Raw genomic sequence first — 19,435 nt, forward strand, 5'->3', positions numbered from 1 at the left:
AATTTGCTATGGTTTATTTATAGAATAGGCGTCACTATGGTACTAACCACAAGCTACTATTTAATACATATAGGCTAACTTATAGACAGAGGAAAACATTGTATTCTTATTATAATTATTACTTATCTTTTATTAGCATTTTGGTATTCTAATTACTTTTATTATTATTTTGTTATTTTTGCTTTTATTACTTTATTACCTTTATTATTCTATTGAATTATCACTATTTTTATGATTATTTTGTTTATTATTAGGCTACTACGCACAAGCTAACATCCAAACTAGTAAACTGAAGAAGACATCATATTCTAGGTATTATTATTTATAATTATTATTATTTTGTTGTTATTATTTATTTTTTATTTCGTTTATTGTGACTCATTAAATTTATCACTTTTATTATTTGATATTTTTTATAATAATTAAGTATAGTGATAATGTTTATTGCTTTAAAAACCCCAGGACCATAACAATACAAAATATCACACGCATTACAGATTCTATTCCTGTGCTCCATTGCGAGCCTGAGAAATCGTTCTAAGCTTTCAACGCTTAAAAAACATTCATCACTCATCTCTCTGGCCAGCCGCTTCTCATCAAACCTACATTCTTCTTACACTTTCTTTCGCAACTCACCCATCATATGACTCACACTTTGACCCATACCTCCACACATAAGGCAAAAGTAAGAAGCATCTTCCCCTTGACTAATGAAAGTTCTTAAGCCAAACAGGTCAGACATGACAATAAACAACAAAGAGAGATAAAACTCCACAAAAAAAAACCTCAAACGAGACTACGGCCAGTAGAGAGGAAAGACTAAAACAACGCGGATATTTCGCCTGTATCCAAACTAGGCGTCCTCAGGACAAGATAAAAAGAAAAAACACTAAACTAAAAACAAATAAAACCACCACCAATAATAATAAATACAATTGTCGCTACTGATCCACGTAGGGAAAAGAACTTATTCTCTTATTCCAAAGAAGTTGCTTTGGTGTTCTCATTGAAGTAACTCGAATAGCTTCTTTTCCCTACGTGGATCAGTAGCGACAATTGTATTTATTATTATTGGTGGTGGTTTTATTTGTTTTTAGTTCAGTGTTTTTTCTTTTTATCTTGTGCTGAGGACGCCTAGTTTGGATACAGGCGAAATATCCCCGTTGTTTTTGTCTTTCCTCTCTACTGGCCGTAGTCTCGTTTGAGGTTTTTTTTTTTGTGGAGTTTTATCTCTCTTTTTTGTTTATTCCCCTTGACTCCTACCTAGAATTTTTACTCCTGGCCTAAGCCGTAAACTATTCACCCTCAATACAATAACATACTTCAACCCCTCCCTAGAATTTTTATTCCTGGCCTAAGCCGTAAACTATTCACCCTCAATACAATAACATACTTCAACCCCTCCTTTTTGAATTTTACCTAAAAATGACCTCTTCACCCCATGTCTCCTTTGCCACCACCTAGAGGCACAGGAAATTTGAAAAGCCTATATCATACTCCCGGGCCTATGCCACTTAGTCTTGCAAAGTATTTACAATCATCTTTGCAACCTCGTTACCTACAATTAATCCATTATTCTATATCCCCTTTCCATAATCTAGTAAAATCCTCCTTACCTGGTATGACCTTTTACTTTTATCTAATTTTTAGTATTTTGTTTATTAATAGACAACTTATTATTAATCAGCAAAATTGTAATGTTATTTAGTATTTTTATTATTAGTTGTATTATTTATTATTATTGTAATTGAAAATTAAAAAAAAAATATGGCTAAAAAGGAACCAATTCTATTTTATTTCCATTTATCTGTGAAAAAATGAATCTGAAATCTGAAAAAACACATTGCTCAAAATTGCAAGCTTTAAAAACACAAATTTTTTGTTAGGAATCAACTATCATCAACAGGATTGGAAACCATGGCAGACCAATTTAAAAAGGGGGATCAAACAGTAATACTAACAATAGGCTAATTATAGATGCAAGTCAAATTTTCCTCAAAGAAAAAAAAGTGTATTGCCTCAATTCCAATGGGTCAGCAGGCAAATTTCTAAGACATAGATATCACATGAGAGTTGGCACAGGGTAAAGCATTGTATATAGCCTAGGGTAAAATTCTAGACACAAGCTACTTTCGGCTATCTTGGAAAGCAGAGAAAAAGAAACTGAAAATTAGTGTATATTGTTGTTCTGCCAAAATTCCAGTGGGTATAGACCCGTCAAGCAAGGAAATTTCTAAGACATAAGATAATCAGATGAGAGTTGACAAAGGATAAAATACCTCTTTTTGGGAAAGACACTTTTCTTTGGCATTCCGGAAAAATAGCAATAGGTTTTTAGACCACCCCTATTTTACTATTTTACGCCCTATTGGTCAAATTTTTATCAATAATTTGTCAGCATAAGTAAAAAATTGGTCTCTGTTTTACAAGCAACTTAAAAGAAAATTAGTTAATATTTGTGATTTATAGGATAAATATCAAGCAATAAAAGTTACATTTTTAGAATCCGAAGAAATTCAACTTTCTGTTCATATGTGAATAAAATTGAAACACTAAAAGGGTATATACATCAAAATAGGATAATTGGTATTTCCAAAAAGAGGTCCTTTAGGTAAGTCAATAAAATAATAATTCTAAGTGTTTGATCCTGAACAATTTTAATAGTAACCATATTGATACATAGCTTAGATTTTTAGTTTTTTTCTGATATATTTCTTCTCTTTAGTAAAAAGATGTGAGGGTTTTAGTTTTCCACAATTTTGCTCAATTGGATACTGGTTTTTTACCCTGGTAGCTTAGCAATACCTTCCCAGAGTCTGTTTTTGGTCCTAAATTCTATACTGTGAAAGTTATATTTTCCTAACCTAACCACTTTCAAAGATAGCAAAGAATAGCTTGTCCAGAATTTTACCTTAAGTTTTAATTTTGCTCCTTGCTTTCAGTTAAAAAAAAAACTTTTTTTTCTCAATGCTTCAAAGTTGAAACGATACTTGTGTATTATTCAGAACACACTTAATAAGTGAAGTTAGGTTCTGTCGTGAAACAGACTACAATGCATGTAATTTTAAATAATCAAATATTTGGTACTTGTTCATTATTCTATTGATTCAATTAAGAACACACTCAAGAATTTTGCTGAGAAAATTCGGTTTCATAGCCATCAAGACAAAACTCAAATTAGTTTGCTACGCGTAGCGATTGAAAATAGTGTCTGAACATGGATTTTGAAAAGAAGATTTGGGATTTGCCAAAGACTGACTAAGAGGCACTTATATTTTTCCAGGATAAGGGGTTGTTGCCCGCAATAAAACAGTGCGTCAATGGACACCACTTACGAGAAGGAACATTTTTGGAATTGTAACAATAGGCCATGTTTGAAAAAAGTTTGGGCTGTATATTTGCACGTTAGGGGGCGGTGGGGTGCATTATATCAAATACCTAACCACCTCTTCACTTATTGAGTGTGTTCTGAATAATACACAAGTACCGTTGAAACATAAATATTACTAATGTTAGGCTATCTAAGATCAGTTGCCTTTGGAGGGGGACAAATTTGGAGTTGGAGCAGTTGCCCCCTCTCTACCCCATAGCAAATTACGCCCATGTTGAAAAGGGGTTTGGATTAGAAAAATTAAACTTTCAGAAATGAATCCAGGACCAAAAAAAAATACTCTGAGAAGGTACTGCCAGACCTCAATATCAACCCTCTTCTGATTTCTATGTCTTAGATATTTGCCAAGCCTACTTTACAGGTCTAGACTATAGGCTACCTAGCCTGTTTTAATAATAAAAAAAAACTTAATTACAAACCTTAACTGTCGGGGTAAAATTCTAGTTAATTGACTTCTTGCTATCTCAGAAACAGAGGCGCCATTTTTTGGGGGGGGGTCAGGGGTGGGCAAATGCCCACCCCAGATTTTCCAGAGGGGCCCAAGCTTCCACCACAAAGGGCCCTTTGCCGGCCCTAATAATCCATTATGTCCCTGTCCAATTTATTTGAAATTACTGCACGCCTATTAACCTAAGAGCGTAATTATTTGACGACCCTTGGGGTAATTATGCTATTTGCTATTATTATTGTAAACTTTGAAAGTAGGTAAGATACATAATAAAATTCTCGAGTTCTGTCAAATTCCCATTTCCTAGATGATTACGCGACACGAAGTGAGTCGGGGGGGGGGGGCAAGATGGAGTTTATGCCCACCCCAAGATTTGGTCCAAATGGCGCCTCTGCTCAAGAAGGGTTAGGTTAAGAAAATGAAACTTTCAGGGATGAATCTACAGACTAAATTATGACCCGGGAAGGTATTCTGAAGCAACTACCTCCGCTCCTTCTCCCTCTAGAGGGCCCTGACCTTTGATGACCTTTAAAAATATGTGTCTTATAAAAGTGAAACCTTGCTAAATAGATCTTCTGCTTAATTGAAGTACAACAAGGTTGTTTTCAGCTTCATAACTTTGCTCAGTTCCATTTTATAAGGTTTTGAAGATATGCAAATATATTTCCTAAATAATAAAAAAAAAACATTGATACAGCTCAAAATTCTACTCAAATAACAGGAATTGCATTTTCAGAACTAAAGGCAGAGAAAAAGCAACTAGTATCTGAAAATTCAGGTAAAATGTTGTTTTGTCAAAATTTCAATAGGTTTCAAAATTTCAACCTGTCATGTAGGCAAATTTCAGGGCCCTCTAGAGGGAGAATAAGTGGAGGTGGGTACTTTAAAATACCTTCCCGGGACATACTTTAGCCTGTAGACCCATCCCTGAAAGTTTCATTTTCCTAACCTAAACCCTTTCCGAGATAGCAAGAAGTCAATTAACTAGAATTTTACCATTGTCGGTTTTCAGTTTCTTTTTCTCCAGTTTTAGTTTTGAAAACACAATTCCTCTTATTTAAGGAGAATTCTATGCCACATAAATGTTCTTTTCAAAAATTTGTCTAGGGTTGTCTTGTATTTGACCCTATTAAGAAGAGGTGAGGGCAGGATGTCATTGTTATGGTAGTCAACATTAGCTTATCTTTGAAGTCAATTATGAATTAGAATGTCAGACTTATATTCTTTTGTTTTTACAGTGTTTAGCGTAACCTACGGTGTTTATATGATAGCCTACAGCAAGTGTTACCTTTAGAGATAGCAAAAGGTCCGGGTAGAATTCTAGACAAGGTAGACTACTTTTCATTATCTTTTCTTTTCTAGCTACTTTTCTTTCTACTATCATCTAGAACTGTTTTTCCTCCACTAGTCTGTCAAAAGGTCAGAAACATTTGCCTAGTCTATTGTATTTGCCTTTATATTAAATTTCGCTTTTAATCTTTCAACACAAAAGAGCACAATTACGAAAAAAAGAATAAATAAATACTCTTACCTTAACAAAAAATCCTATAGTTTTTTCACTTTCTCTTTAGAACAAAAAAATATCCTCCAATGTTAACAGATCAAGAAGCATGTTTCAACTAATGATAATGATGAAAGCGTCTCCAATTAAAGAGAGAGACTGCAGGAGTGCGCCGCGACGCCAATAGATAGCCCTGAAGCCAAATTGGAAAATATCGATGAATTTTTCGCTCTTTTTACAGTTTTTGCAAATTCAAATAAACAATGCAAATACAGTTAATTTAGATAACAAAAGAGATATATCTAAAAGGTAGAAGAAATTCAGGAATAGTCTATGAAAGGTAAAGGGCAAAATATTAATGCTACATTGAATGGTGGCCGATAAATTTGTAAAATTTGAGTTAATGGAAAACGAGTGAATGATGTAAATGTCTAGTAATGTGAATATGAATTCATTGACGAAATATTGCGCGGAAAAATAGTGGATATTGAGCCTTGTACTATGCTGGAACTTGAATATGTTATTAAGAGGATTGCGTCTAACTTTACTAGGATCAGGGATGGATCTAGAGCAAAATCTTGGGGTGGGGATGGGGCAATGTGACAAGAGGGCGAAGGTGCCCATAATTGACCAAATTGACAAATTTATTCTAAAAAATAGTGAAAAAAGGAAAAAACAGGGAATTAGGACGCTAGAATTTGTTTTTTTGGGAGGGGGCAGGACCCTCTCCTGGATCTGTTGGTGACCAGGATAGATGGCTTGAATCTTGAAGCTTTTAGTGCTACAACATGCTATTCATTACCATGGGTTTAATTTTGTATTGATCTTTCAATGGAGAAGGGCCAATCTTCAAACGCTGTAAAGCAGGCAAAAGCAGAGCTGTTTCTAGGGTGGATAACCGGGGCAGTTGCCTCGGGCACCATGGCTTGGGGTGCACTGTGACTGGGGAGCTGTCCACTTTGATCCAATTTTTAACTTTGATTAAGCTGTTTTGCTTATATTTGAATCGGGTGGGGCTATACTGCAATAAATTTTGCTCCGGCCGCCACTAACCCTATGAACGACTTTAGGCAAGAGCCATATCATTGTTTAAGGGTGAAAATAAGTAAGAAATGACTAAGGAGAGCAATATCAGTCCTACCTATAGATTCGTTGGTGCCATTGGGCTTACCATGTAATGCTCAGTTTAGATTTATAAAAGGTCACTAAAGAAATCCTGCAATGCATCATTCGTTTGAGAATATCAATACGGTATTTTCTATCAATTTTAAAAGGCTTTTTTTAAAGGCACTGTTGATTCCGATAGTTGCATTGACGTAGTGATTTGAGCATCCGAAATGCTTGTCTGTAGTGATTTCAATCCTATTTGCATGGAACATCAATGCAGGTTGTGATTAATGCATAAGTGTTGCCTCCTAGGTCCTAAGCTCATTGGGTCCGGCAAGGATCTGTCTTGTGACCCCAAACAGACTGTATCTTCCTGAAAGATATTGTTTAATTTCACCTTTAAAACTTTAGTTTATCTTTCTGACATAAGTTTTGCAGCATTTCCAGATGACACAGCAATAACAATCGCATGGGCGAACCTTCGAGGTATCATGGCTCGCGAAAATGATGTCCTACTGGCAAGACCTTATCCAGAAGAGGGGTGGGGGTTTTGTCTCCTCCCCTCCCCAAAATGTTTGTCCGACTCGTAAAAAAACGTAACAAAAAATGTAAATAAACCAAATTTTGATGTGTTTTTGAAAGTTATTTTTCTTAAAACCAACAACCCCTAAAAAAATACCCTCCCCCTAACCAAAGTCTTGGTTACGGCCTTGTCTACTGTATTTGAATACATTTATTAGTCTTAGTTTTCTAAGTATCAATGTGAAAACTAATAGTATGATTTTTAGCCATACTGGTGTGTTGAGAAATTTTTCGAAGAATGTTTCATTTGGTGGTACTATTATTATTCAAATTTAGAAAAGAAATACTTGGGATTAGTTGATGATTGTAATTTGAATTGGAAGAAGCACAGTGATATTATATGATTAGGTGGTTTGAAGCAGTTTCCTCATTTAAATCCTAGGTGAAAGGGTAGCTCCTCATTTGAGATGGTGTTTGAGAGCAAGTTACTTGTACGTATTATGTATGTGACCTTTTTTTATTGTCTTTTGATTATGTCATTTAATTCGCTCATTGAACCACTTTTCAGAGGTCTCTTGGCCTTCTAGTAGTGGATATGTTTATTTGACTATTTTATTATTTTTAAATTATGGAAAATAAAGGTATTCACCAAGAAAAAACAAAATGAACAAATAAACAAAGTAAATTAATGACGAGTCGCGGAAGTAATGACATTGAAGCTGGGTTTCTGCAATCTCGGGAAGAAGGCCTATGGTTAGATGACAGAATGAACATTATGAGTATAAGAAATGTAATTAAAAATCAAATGCAGCAATAAGACATAAGTCACATGTTTCCCAAAAATGGGTTGCAAAGTGAGAAAGATTCCCCTAGTTAGTCTAATGACTCTAAGGAGTCTTTACTTTGAAAAGTACCCAAACCAAAAGACAGGTTTCAAGTCAAATAGTAACTCCAGCATAAAAAAAAAACAGGTGTCATTATCAATAAATCAGTGAAACCTAAAACAAACAGTGGCTACAATAAACAATCAAGTTATTTTTAAAACAAACAGAAAATAAAGCGAACAGGAATTGGAATAACGCTCTGGACAGCCTGGATTTACGTAGTTTCTTCTGATTCAGTATTGAAGACTAGTTTTGCAATAGTTATTGCATTTACGACCTTTTAAACTCCGGGTAAACATAGTGATTATTGATTCGATTCAACATCCCTCTCAACGATCCATGAAATTATTAAATTGATACCCTCAATCTTTACCGAGATATGGTTGATGCGGGCTTTTGACTGTTTGAAAACACATGGTGTCTTTTGATTTTGTTTCTTTTGTATCAGTAATAATAGTACTAGTAGCAGTAGTAGCTATTGTAGTTGTTTTGGAGCCCAAAGTACCTTTTGGTTAGTTCAACATGGTCCCCAACATGCCCTGACAGTTTCAGCTCAATGCCGTAAGCCCTTCCTGAGATATTGCTGATACGGTCTTTTGACAACCTGCACGCACATAGTGTGTTTTAATTTAGTTCAGCGCTCCCTCAACATTCTCAGAAAAGTTTAAGTTAGTACCTTATACCACGATCAAATATACTTACCTTGACAATTCCTATATCTGAACAATGGGCAAAAAACAATGGTCATGTCATAAGGCATAGTTATTGGACGATTCGACTATGGTCAGCAGAACCGCCATCCCATAATTTAATGTATTTTGAGTAAGGGCACTAGAAATTTGTGTGCAAGGGGGTCTGGTTACCCTCCTATCACTTTTGATTATTAAAAAGATAACTAGAAATTTCAAATTCCAGTCGAATGAGCTCCCTCAAAAGTTTTAAAACTGCTCCTTCCATAGAAAGTGGCTTGGTGAAAAAATAAATGTATGATGCACACACATTCTTAAGTAAAGAATGGAGTGCTTCACCAGCTCATGCAGGAGATATCAGAAGAATAGTTGAAGAAAAATGTTAAGAGTCACTGTGGAGGAAGTTCACCAGGTAGTGATGGAATCCCTTCTGCTACGTATACAAATTAATAGGACCCCTATTGCCAATTCTCTTAAGTCTGTTCAATGCAGTCCTAATTTCGTGCAGATGGCCAGCAGCGTAGAATAGGTCAGTTTTAAAACCACTATTTAAAAAGGGTTGACAGCATGATGCATAGTAATTAAAGCCAAATAAGCTTAGTGTTAACTATTAGAAAATTTTTGGGAAAGATTTTGGATGCTAGATTGAGGTGCTGGCTCAATAGGGGTAATATTATAAGCGAGACGCAAGGTAGATGTCGAAAGGGGTTTTCAACAATTGACCGGGTTTTCATACTTCAAGTTCTCATGGAGAAATATTGCAGGGGAAAGGACAAGGTTTATGCAGCTTTCCTAGACATTGAGAAAGGATTTGATAGCATTAATAGGCCTTTTTTAATGTGTTACCTAATTAAGATAGGTCTACCTTCCTAAGTTAAAATAGGGGCTAGTTGAGATAGCCCTTTATTAAATTATAAATTAATATGTCTGAGATTACTTTATCTGTAGTTATCATTGCTAAACAAGGTGTATCTAGGACATTCAGAACCTTCAGAGGAGTCCGTCAAGGAGGTGCGCTGTCTCCGAAGTTCTTCAAATTATGTACTAGTGATAAGGCAGAGTACCTTGAAGAGAGACGGGCCCCGGAAGAGATGGTTACAGATATAACATTTACCAGATAACCGTCTAGCGAAGGCGGCTAACAATGAGATGTTGAAATCTCCTAAAAAGGCAACTTGGTCAACACAGGTTAAAGCCCCGCTGGATAAAACTGGCTTCTCATGGGCATGGAATGAAGGCCAGTGTTCCCATTGCAAACCTAATGAGTTCCTTAATAAGTTGGATTTGCGCCATAAGGACCAGGAGATTCAGGTTTAGCTTACTGGCGCTGAGATGTCATGTAGGCTACTCTAAGATTTTATAAGCAGATTAAAGTAGTGTATCCAGAGGAGTTTTACTTGAGACTGTACTTACCGTAAAGAGCACTGACGTTTTGATTGTAGTTGCGAGCATATTGTGTGCCATTGCAAAGGGAACACTGGGATTCTTATGATGAAGATGGCCCAGGAAGTAAGTGTGCTTGCCCTCTTTGTGGGGAGTATGGGGAGGACCTGGAGCAATTTATAAGTAATTGCAAAGTTTGAAACACTTAAGGAATAGTTTATTTGTTTTTTTTCAGGGGTAAATAATTCCAGGGGCGTATTCAGAATTTTGATTTAGTTGGGGGGGGGGGTTGTATCATGATCTAAGACTATTAGAAGCTAAAAAACTACCAGTAGTCCAATTGATTTCTGTCACTGTGTCCTTGTTAATGAACAATTGTATATAAAGTTATTTTTAAACCTTGCTACAACAAAACAGTTTGAGTAATCAAATGGAAGGATTGTGATAGTAACTATTGTTAAATGCACGTGAACGCCGTTAATTCTTCTTATATTCAGATATGTCTTGTTCAAAAATTACTTAAAGCATCACCAGTGTCCGTTATAACATTTTGATTTGTAGAGATACGTAAAAGTCTACTCAATCTGTCTTCTCTTTTTGCACCAGCTGAACAGTGCGGGCTAGCACCTTTCGTAAATTTAGCTCTCATGACGCACCGATTGAATCTTTCAAAATTAAATAATATTTCAGGAATTCAATTTAAAAAATGTGAAATTAAAGAGCAACGCTAAAAATTAAAACGAACAGAAATTATCAGTTTATGAAGGGGCTGCCACCTCCTCCATCCACCTTTTTTACGCTGAAGTATATAATTTCTTTCAAAGTACTTTCTGTTAAAAATTCAATAGCCATTATTTGAGCAGCCTTTCTTAAAGATTTGTGACAGAAAGACAAACTTCAGCGTAAAGAGGGAGACATTGAGGAGTGGACAGGATTCTTCATATACAGATATTTTCTGTTCGTTTTAAGTTTTAACGTAGCTCGTTATTTTCAGTTGAAAAACTAGTTCTTTCATTTAATTTCTGATCGCTTTTGAAATTATACGACTTATATCATCCCCCCTCCAAGGGAAATTATCTCCAGAAACTTTCCTCCCCACAGAAATTTCTCTCCCTAGAAATTCTCCCCCACAGAAATCCCCCCACCTACATACACAAAATGCTTCCGTAATTTCCCGATAACAAATAGTATATGTAAGCAATGGCCAAATTGTATAACTTACGGCCCTTCTCCCAGAGGAAGTGGGAGTAATGTCATCACAAGACCTATAGAAATTGAACTTTTCAACTATGGTGAGCCAATATACTTTTCTGAAAATTTTGATCAGATGTCTTTGAGAAAAATGGGGCATGGCCTGCTAATATCCTCTAATCTTTTTTGTTACTTTGAAAGGGCAGTAGAACTTTTTGTTTCCGCACGAATGGGTCCTTTCACATTCTTCTAGGATCATTGGTTTGATACGGTTATTCCTGGGGAAAACAAAAAAATAAACAAATAAACGCACATCCTTGATATCTCTTCTGGTAAAAATTACATAAAAAAACTAGTTTTTTTAACTGAAAGTAAGGAGCGACATTAAAACTTAAAACGAACAGAAATTACTCCGTATATGAAATGGGTTGTCCCCCTCTGTAATCCTTCGCTCTTTACGCTAAAGCTTTTAATTGTTTCAAAAGCAGAATTGTGGCAGAGTCAAATTTTAGCGTAAAGAGCAAAGGATTGCGGAGGGGACAACCCATTTCATATACGGAGTAATTTCTGTTCGTTTTAAGTTTTAATGTCGCTCCTTACTTTCAGTTAAAAAAACTAGTTTTTTTTTTGTAATTTCTGAACGTTTTTGAATTAATGCATGTTTGATTTTGGCTCTCCACACATAAATTATTAAAATGAAATTTGCATATTAATTCCTTTTTTGGCTAAATGGCTTTCTCTTAGTTTTGATCAGACGATTTTGAGAAATAAGGGGTGGGGAAGGAGGCCTAGTTGCCCTGCAATTTTTCGGTTACATAAAAAGGCAACTATAAATTTTAATTTTTAACGAATGTTTTTATTAGTAAAAAATATACGTAACTTAAGAATTAACTTACGTAACAAACTTTTATATTCTTAAATTTTTATTATGTATATGAGGGGGTTTGTACCCTCGTTAATACCTCGCTCTTTACACTAAATCGTAAGTTTTGTCCCAATTATTTAAGAAAGACCGCCGTAGAATAAATAGTTGAAATTACTAAAAATACTATAGCATAAAGAGCGAGGTATTTATATCCTCCTAAATACCTCGCTCTTTATGCTAAAGTGTTTTTAGAACCCCTCATATGCGTAATAATCTCTGTTCGTTTTAAGTTTCAATTACTCCTTACTTTCAATTGAAAAAACTTTTCCATGTTTATTTTTTCATTGTTTTTTTATAGTAATTTTAGAAAATCCTGCGCCCTTTTCATTGAATATCTGTTCCCCCATGACATATTTCTCCAAGGAAAGATCCTCCCACATAGCCCCTTTCCCTCAACCCTACCCCCAAAACCAAAAAAATCCCCCTGAACACGTCTGTACACTTCCCAATAACCATTATTATATGTAAACACTGGTCGAAGTTTGTAACTTGCAGCCCCTCCCCCAGGGACTGTGGGGGAGTAAGTCGTTCCCAAAGACATAGTTAAAATGGTTTTTGACTATGCGGAACAAAATGGCTATCTCAAAATTTTGATCCGTTGACTTTGGAGAAAAAATGAGCGTGAGAGGGGGTCTAGGTGCCCTCCAATTTTTTTGGTAACTTAAAAAGGGCACTAGAACTTTTCATTTCCGTTAGAATGAGCCCTCTTGCGACATTCTAGGACCACCTGGTCGATACGATGACCCCTGGGAAAAAACAAACAAAAAAAAACAAAAAAAACAAACAAACAAATAAACACGCACCCGTGATTCGTCTTCTGGCAAAAAATACGAAATTCCACATTTCCGTAGATAGGAGCTTGACATTTGTGCTACACGGTTCTCTGATACGCCAAATACGATGGTGTGATTTTCGTTAAGATTCTATGACTTTTAGGGGATGTTTCCCCTATTTTCCAAAATAAAGCAAATTTTCTCAGGCTCGTAACTTCTGATGACAAAGACGAAATTTGATGAAACTTATATATTTAAAATCAGCATGAAAATCCGATTCTTTTGATGTATATTTTAGCATCCAAATTCCGTTTATTTGAGTTTCTTTTACTATTGAGCCGGGTTGCTCCTTACTACAGTTCGTTACCACGAACTGTTTGATACAAAATTTCACATTTTTATGGATAGGGGCTTGAAACCTCTACAGTGGGGTTATGTGATATACGGAATCTGATGGTGCGATTTTCATTAAGAACACTTGACTTTATTAGGGTCCCTCCCCTTTAATGTGTTTATATATTTGGAATTAGAATAAAAATTATATCCTTTTGATGTGATAGTTGTTATTTCTTTTTTCAGAGTTTCGGTTACTATGGGGTGAATCGCTGCTTACTTACAATTGGCTCCAACGAAGTAATTGCTTTAGAGCCACTTATCTTATTCACACTTATATTGCCTACCTTTACTAATACGAAAGGACGTGTATGTTTTGTTTTGCTTGATTCAAACATGGCGCTCAGGTCAGTATACTCTACCTCTAGCTCAGTGCAAAATTAGGATAATTACTGCTGTATATTAATGATAGCTGGCTCTCAAATTTCTTCTGACTGTTCAAGATGGTTATAATTTGATCTGTGAGTGCGTTTCTTAACTTCAAATTTGTACAGTTTTGGAGGGTCTTACATTACAAGATGCTACGGAAAGATTTGCAGCTAAGGCACAAAGATCGTCAACTGTTACATTAGTTAGCTAGTACAGTTACTTGTCTCTAAATCCCGATTTATCGCTGAAACCTCAAGAGAATTCAGAAAAAGTCTAAATCTCCTGATGAATTCCAGATTCTTGAAAATTCTAAAAGAACTTCCAAGTCCAAAAGTTCTGGATTTCAGGATATGTCTTGAAAACGTGAAATCACCGGCAATAAAAAAGGCAGCACCCTCGAGCACAGAATGACCAAGCGAATAACATCTCCTAAGATTTTCGTTGCGAAACAACTGAAGTTTTAAGAACAAGCAAGATCAGGTCACCCTCGTGATCTGCGCCTTCTTATTGGATATTCGGAGGCATCCGCCATATTTGGAGGACGTTTCCCTGTCCACTACCCAGGGAGGTTAAGGGGCTGTCTGGGGCGTAGCTCTCACTGAGAGGGAAACTCAGTGATGAGCTCAAGAAAATTTTCCCAAGATCTAAGCTTCAGAAATATCTTATATTTACAGTGCCTAGGACCGAGGGTGAAACACAGAATTAATATTTGCAGGGGAACAATAAAAATCTTGTACGCACAAAGGAATTTTTAACACCTTTGCCCTTGTAGCAATTGCAACATATGACCCTTTTTTAGGGGGGGGCTACATGCCCGAAAAACCACCCTTTGAATCTGCCCCTGCCTAGAACATAAAGATATAAACTCCCCCTTCCTCTTGACTCGTCAAAAGTCTGTTCATGCTCACGAATCGTGATTTCATATGTTTTAAGAAGTTTTAAGAGGACTACCACATTTTGTCAGCATTACCATGTTAAAATCATGATGAATGTGGGTAAGGAAAACTAATTAATGGAATTTGAGAACGCTTATAGTCGTTAAAATCAGAGTACTGACAATTCCCATAAAGCGACCACACCTTCAAAGGAAAACTGCAAATTCTTAAGCCATTTGTATTCAGCTTGATATTTTCTATTTCTTCTAAATGATTTTTTTAGATTTGCTAATGCTGTTAATCAAAATGTTGAAGTTAGAGTACATTGCATTGAATGTTTAAGTATGGAAGATACCAAAGGAAAAGGAATGAGAGATAATTTCTAGAAGGCATTGGCAAAGCATGGACTAGACACTGTGAACTTTAAAACCTTAACCTTGATTTGGGAGGTACAGGTAAATGTACTACTGAACTGATTAGGATTGGCTGTGCTGCAACCTACCGTACAGTGCTGCTAACCAACGCTTATGGTTGGGTGGGCTAGTCAGCTGATAAAAAGTAAATGGAAGATGTTGCAAGGCTAGGCTCCCTATCTTACTACAAGACCATTACTGGAAACAAGACCTTAATAATTATTTATTTATTATTATTATCACAACACAGAAAGCTTTCGCTTGCAACGTCTAACGTAAATAGTACTGGAATATCTAATCTGGGTTGCAGCGGTAGCTATCAACCTATTAAGACACAATTACGTCCAGTACTAAGAAATATGATGATCCTTAACTCCTAAAAATAGAGTCAGATCAAAACAAGAGGTACACTGTTAGAAGAGAAGAGATCAGAAGCACTAAAAAGATAAATGCTAGAGTACAAATAGATGCAGTAACAAGATGCCTTCCCTTAAACCCTTTATAGGAAACCTACCATCCCTTGGCTTGAACAACAAGGAAAAATGTTGGCTTGAAAATCAAACAGTTCGTGGTAACGAACTGTTGTAAGGAGTGAACCGACTCAATAGTAACCAAAACTCTAAAAAATAGAATGTTGATACCAATAGCTACATCAAAAGTATCATATTTTAATGCTGATTTTAAATATATAAGTTTCATCAAGTTTAGTCTTACCCATCAAAAGTTACGAGCCTAAGAAAATTTGCCTTATTTTAGAAAATAGGGGGAAATACCCCCTGAAAGTCATAGAATCTTAACGAAAATCACACCATCAGATTCAGCGTATCAGAGAACCGTATTGTAGAAGTTTTAAGCATCTATCTACAAAAATGTGGAATTTTGTATTTTTTTGCCAGAAGACAGATCACGGATGCGTGTTTATTTGTTTGTTTGTTTTTTTTCCCAGGGGTGATCGTATCGACCCAGTGGTCCTAGAATGTCGCGAGAGAGCTCATTCTAACGGAAATGAAAAAGTTCTAGTGCCCTTTTTAAGTGACCTAAAAAATTGGAGGGCACCTAGACCCCCTCCCACGCTAACGATTTTCCCAAAGTCAACGGATCAAAATTCTGAGATAGCCGTTTTATTCAGCGTAGTCGAAAAACCTTATAACTATGTCTTTGGGGACTACTTACTCCCCCACAGTCCCCGTGGGAGGGGCTACAAGTTATAAACTTTGACCAGTGCTTACATATAGTAATAGTTATTAGGAAGTGTACAGACGTTTTCAGGGGGATTTTACGGTTGGAGGCAGGGTTTGAGAAGAGGGGGATATGTTGGGGGACTTTCCATCGAGGAATTTGTCATGGGGGAAGAAAATTTCCATGAATAGAGCGCAGGATTTTCTAGCAATATTAAAAAAAAAAAACAATGAAAAAATAAATATGAAAAAGTTTTTTCAACTGGAATTAAGGAGCAGCATTAAAACTTAAAACGAACAGAAATTATTACCCATATGAGGGGCTCACCTCCTCCTAATACCTTGCTCTTTACGCTAAAGTATTTTTATTAATTTCAACTATTTATTCTACGGCTTTTGTGATTCAAGGGTCATTCTTAATAAATTTGGACAAAATTTAAGCTTTAGTGTAAAGAGCGAGGTACGGACGAGGAAGTGAGCCCCTCATATCTATATATATATGAAAATAAGTTGTTTGTGTGTTGACTGACGTCATGCATGTTTGTCGACTGACGTCATTATAGGGATTGAGCATTACGCCGTCATAAAGTTGTTTGTCGACTGACGTCATGTTTGTTATGACGTCAAAGGCTTTGTATATGACGTCATTATAAGTATATAAGAAGGCCTTTCAAAGAGAAATTTTTAATATAGATCTTAAAATGACAGAAGAACCTACAATGGCAGAAGAAACAGCCGAGGAAGCTGCTCAAAGAGTCTAGGCCAAAAGGCTTGCGGCTAATAGAGAAAGTATGAAAAGAAAGCATGCCGTGGAATCACAAGAACAGTGTGAAAACAGGCTTGTGGCTAATAGAGAAAGTATGAAAAGAAAGCGTTCCGAGGAATCACAACAACAGCGTGAAAACAGGCTTGCGTCTCAAAGAGAAATCACCAAAAGAAAGTGTACCGAGGAATCACAAGAGCAACCTGAAAATTTTCGTCTGGCATTCAGGTACAGCCCAGTCGATGATTATACCTTGAGTAGATGTGTTCAAATCGAGACTATGTCTAAAATTTGTCCCTTTTGCAAGGCCTTGAAATTTAATGGTGAAACAATGGGAATGTGTTGCGCCTCAGGAAAAGTTAAACTTCCTCAACTGGCTGCACCACCAGAGCCATTGAAGACTTCGCTTACTGGAACTACGTCAAAATCTAAGCGTTTTTTGTTAAACATCAGAAAATATAACTCATGATTCCAAATGCCGTCGTTTGGTGCCCAAATCGAAAATCAAGATCAATTTATGCCTACTTTCAAAGTAAAAGGGCAAATTTATCATAGATCAGGGTCCCTTCTACCATTCTCAGGAGAGAATCATAAATTTTTACAACTGTACTTCATCAGTGATAGAAATTCTGAATTGAATGTACGTTGCGAATTTCCTCCCGACGTTGAAAGGACTATCGTTTCCCAATTGCAACATCTTTTCCACAAAAAATAATAATTTAGTGCGTCTGTTCAAAACAGCAATCGATTTGATGCCTACTGATACACATAAAATAGTTATTTCCGCTGACAAAAAGCCTCCTGGCCAAAATTTGCGAAGATACAATGCTCCAACTATCGACGAAGTGGCAATCGTTATGGTTGGTGATCAGTCCTTACCTCGAGATACTATTCTTCATAAGCGAAACGCTCAGTTGGTAAGAATTGCTGAAACTCATCGACGCTACGATGCCCTACAATATCCTATCATTTTTTGGGATGGAGCCGACGGCTATCACTTTAATTGTAAATTGCAAGATCCATCCACTAACAAACAAACGGATAAAAAATGCAGCGCAATGCATTATTATTCCTATAGACTAATGATTCGTCAGGATGAAGACAATTATATTTTTAAATGCCGTCAATTGTTTCACCAATACATCGTTGATATGTATGCAAAAATTGAATCAGAACGTTTGCTATTTATCCGTCTGAATTAGACCGAGCTCCGCTGTGAACAATACATTCATTTGCGAGATGCAGTTGTAAATGACGGTAATACCACAAACGTTGGAAGATTAACGATTTTACCTTCGTCACATGCTGGCAGTCCCCGTCATATGCATGAATATGCTCAAGATGCTATTGCGTATGTTCGTCTCTATGGTCGTCCAGATTTATTTATTACATTTACATGTAATCAATCTTGGGACGAGATACTGCAGCTTTTACTTCAAGGACAATCGGCGGTTCATAGACATGACATTACGGCCCGTGTCTTCCGGCAAAAGTTGAAATCACTGATAAACTATATAGTAAAACTTAAAGTGTTTGGGTCAGTACGATGCTGGATGTACTCAGTGGAATGGCAAAAACGTGGATTGCCACACGCACATATTTTAATCTGGCTACATGATAAAATTACTTCTACTGAAATTTACAATGTGATTTCTGCTGAAATTCCTGATGAAAATGACGATAAGGGCATATATGAAATTGTTGTAAAAATATGATACATGGACCTTGCGGTGCACTGAATGAAAAATCACCATGCATACCACCTGAATGAAAAATCACCATGCATGTAAAACAGCAATAATAAAGAAGCATAGTGGTACCACCATTGAAGTAGATAATCAGTGGGTTGTTCCATATTCTCCTTTATTGTCAAAAACAATACTGTAACTTCGTAAAGGTAATCAAATACATAAGTAAATACGTCACCAAAGGCAGTGACATGGCAGTTTTTGGCTTGCAGTCCGAAATCAGTGATATCGATGAAATCGTACAATATCAGGCTGGAAGATACATTAGCAGTAATGAAGATGTTTGGCGAATTGTTTCATTTCCGATACATTAACGAAGTCCAGCTGTTGTTCACTTAGCGGTACATTTACAGAATGGACAAGTGTTTATTTTTCGGAATCCAACTTGCGACAAAGAGCCCTGAATCCATCGGATACAACATTAACTGCTTTCTTTTCGTTATGTTAAAATGATTCTTTTGCAAAAAAACTGCTGTACACTGAAGTGCCTTCGCATTACACGTGGAATGCTAAAAGTAAAGTATTTGAACGTCGAAAACATGGTAAGTCAGTCGACGGCCAACCTACCATCTTCAAAGATACCACGATAGGAAGACTCTACACCATTCACCCCAATCAACATGAATGCTTCTTTCTCTGCCTGCTTTTGGTGAATGTACCCGGTCCGACGTCCTTTGAATATTTGAGAACTGTAAACGGTATTATACATGACACTTACCATAGTGCATGCCAAGCTCTGAATTTATTGGAGAATGATCAACACTGGGATAACTGCATCAATGACGCGTGCGAAACGTCAACTCCATGTCAAATTCGTGCATGTTTTCGAATCATACTAACAACTTGCTCTCCTTCAGCTGCTACAGAGTTATGGGAAAAATA

General features: G+C 36.3%; 1 protein-coding gene across 1 annotated transcript in view; it reads right to left on the minus strand.

The window, feature by feature from the left end:
• LOC136028353 (microtubule-actin cross-linking factor 1-like) overlaps positions 1-5,481 on the minus strand; it is a gene marked incomplete in the record, with an annotated part of 451,602 nt that extends 446,121 nt beyond the window's left edge. Inside the window, 1 exon segment of the mRNA XM_065706142.1 lies at positions 5,371-5,481.
• Between the last annotated feature and the right edge of the window lie 13,954 nt (positions 5,482-19,435).

This window comes from Artemia franciscana, chromosome 6, assembly GCF_032884065.1.
Source record: "Artemia franciscana chromosome 6, ASM3288406v1, whole genome shotgun sequence".
In the NCBI taxonomy this organism is placed as follows: Eukaryota; Metazoa; Arthropoda; class Branchiopoda; order Anostraca; family Artemiidae; genus Artemia; species Artemia franciscana.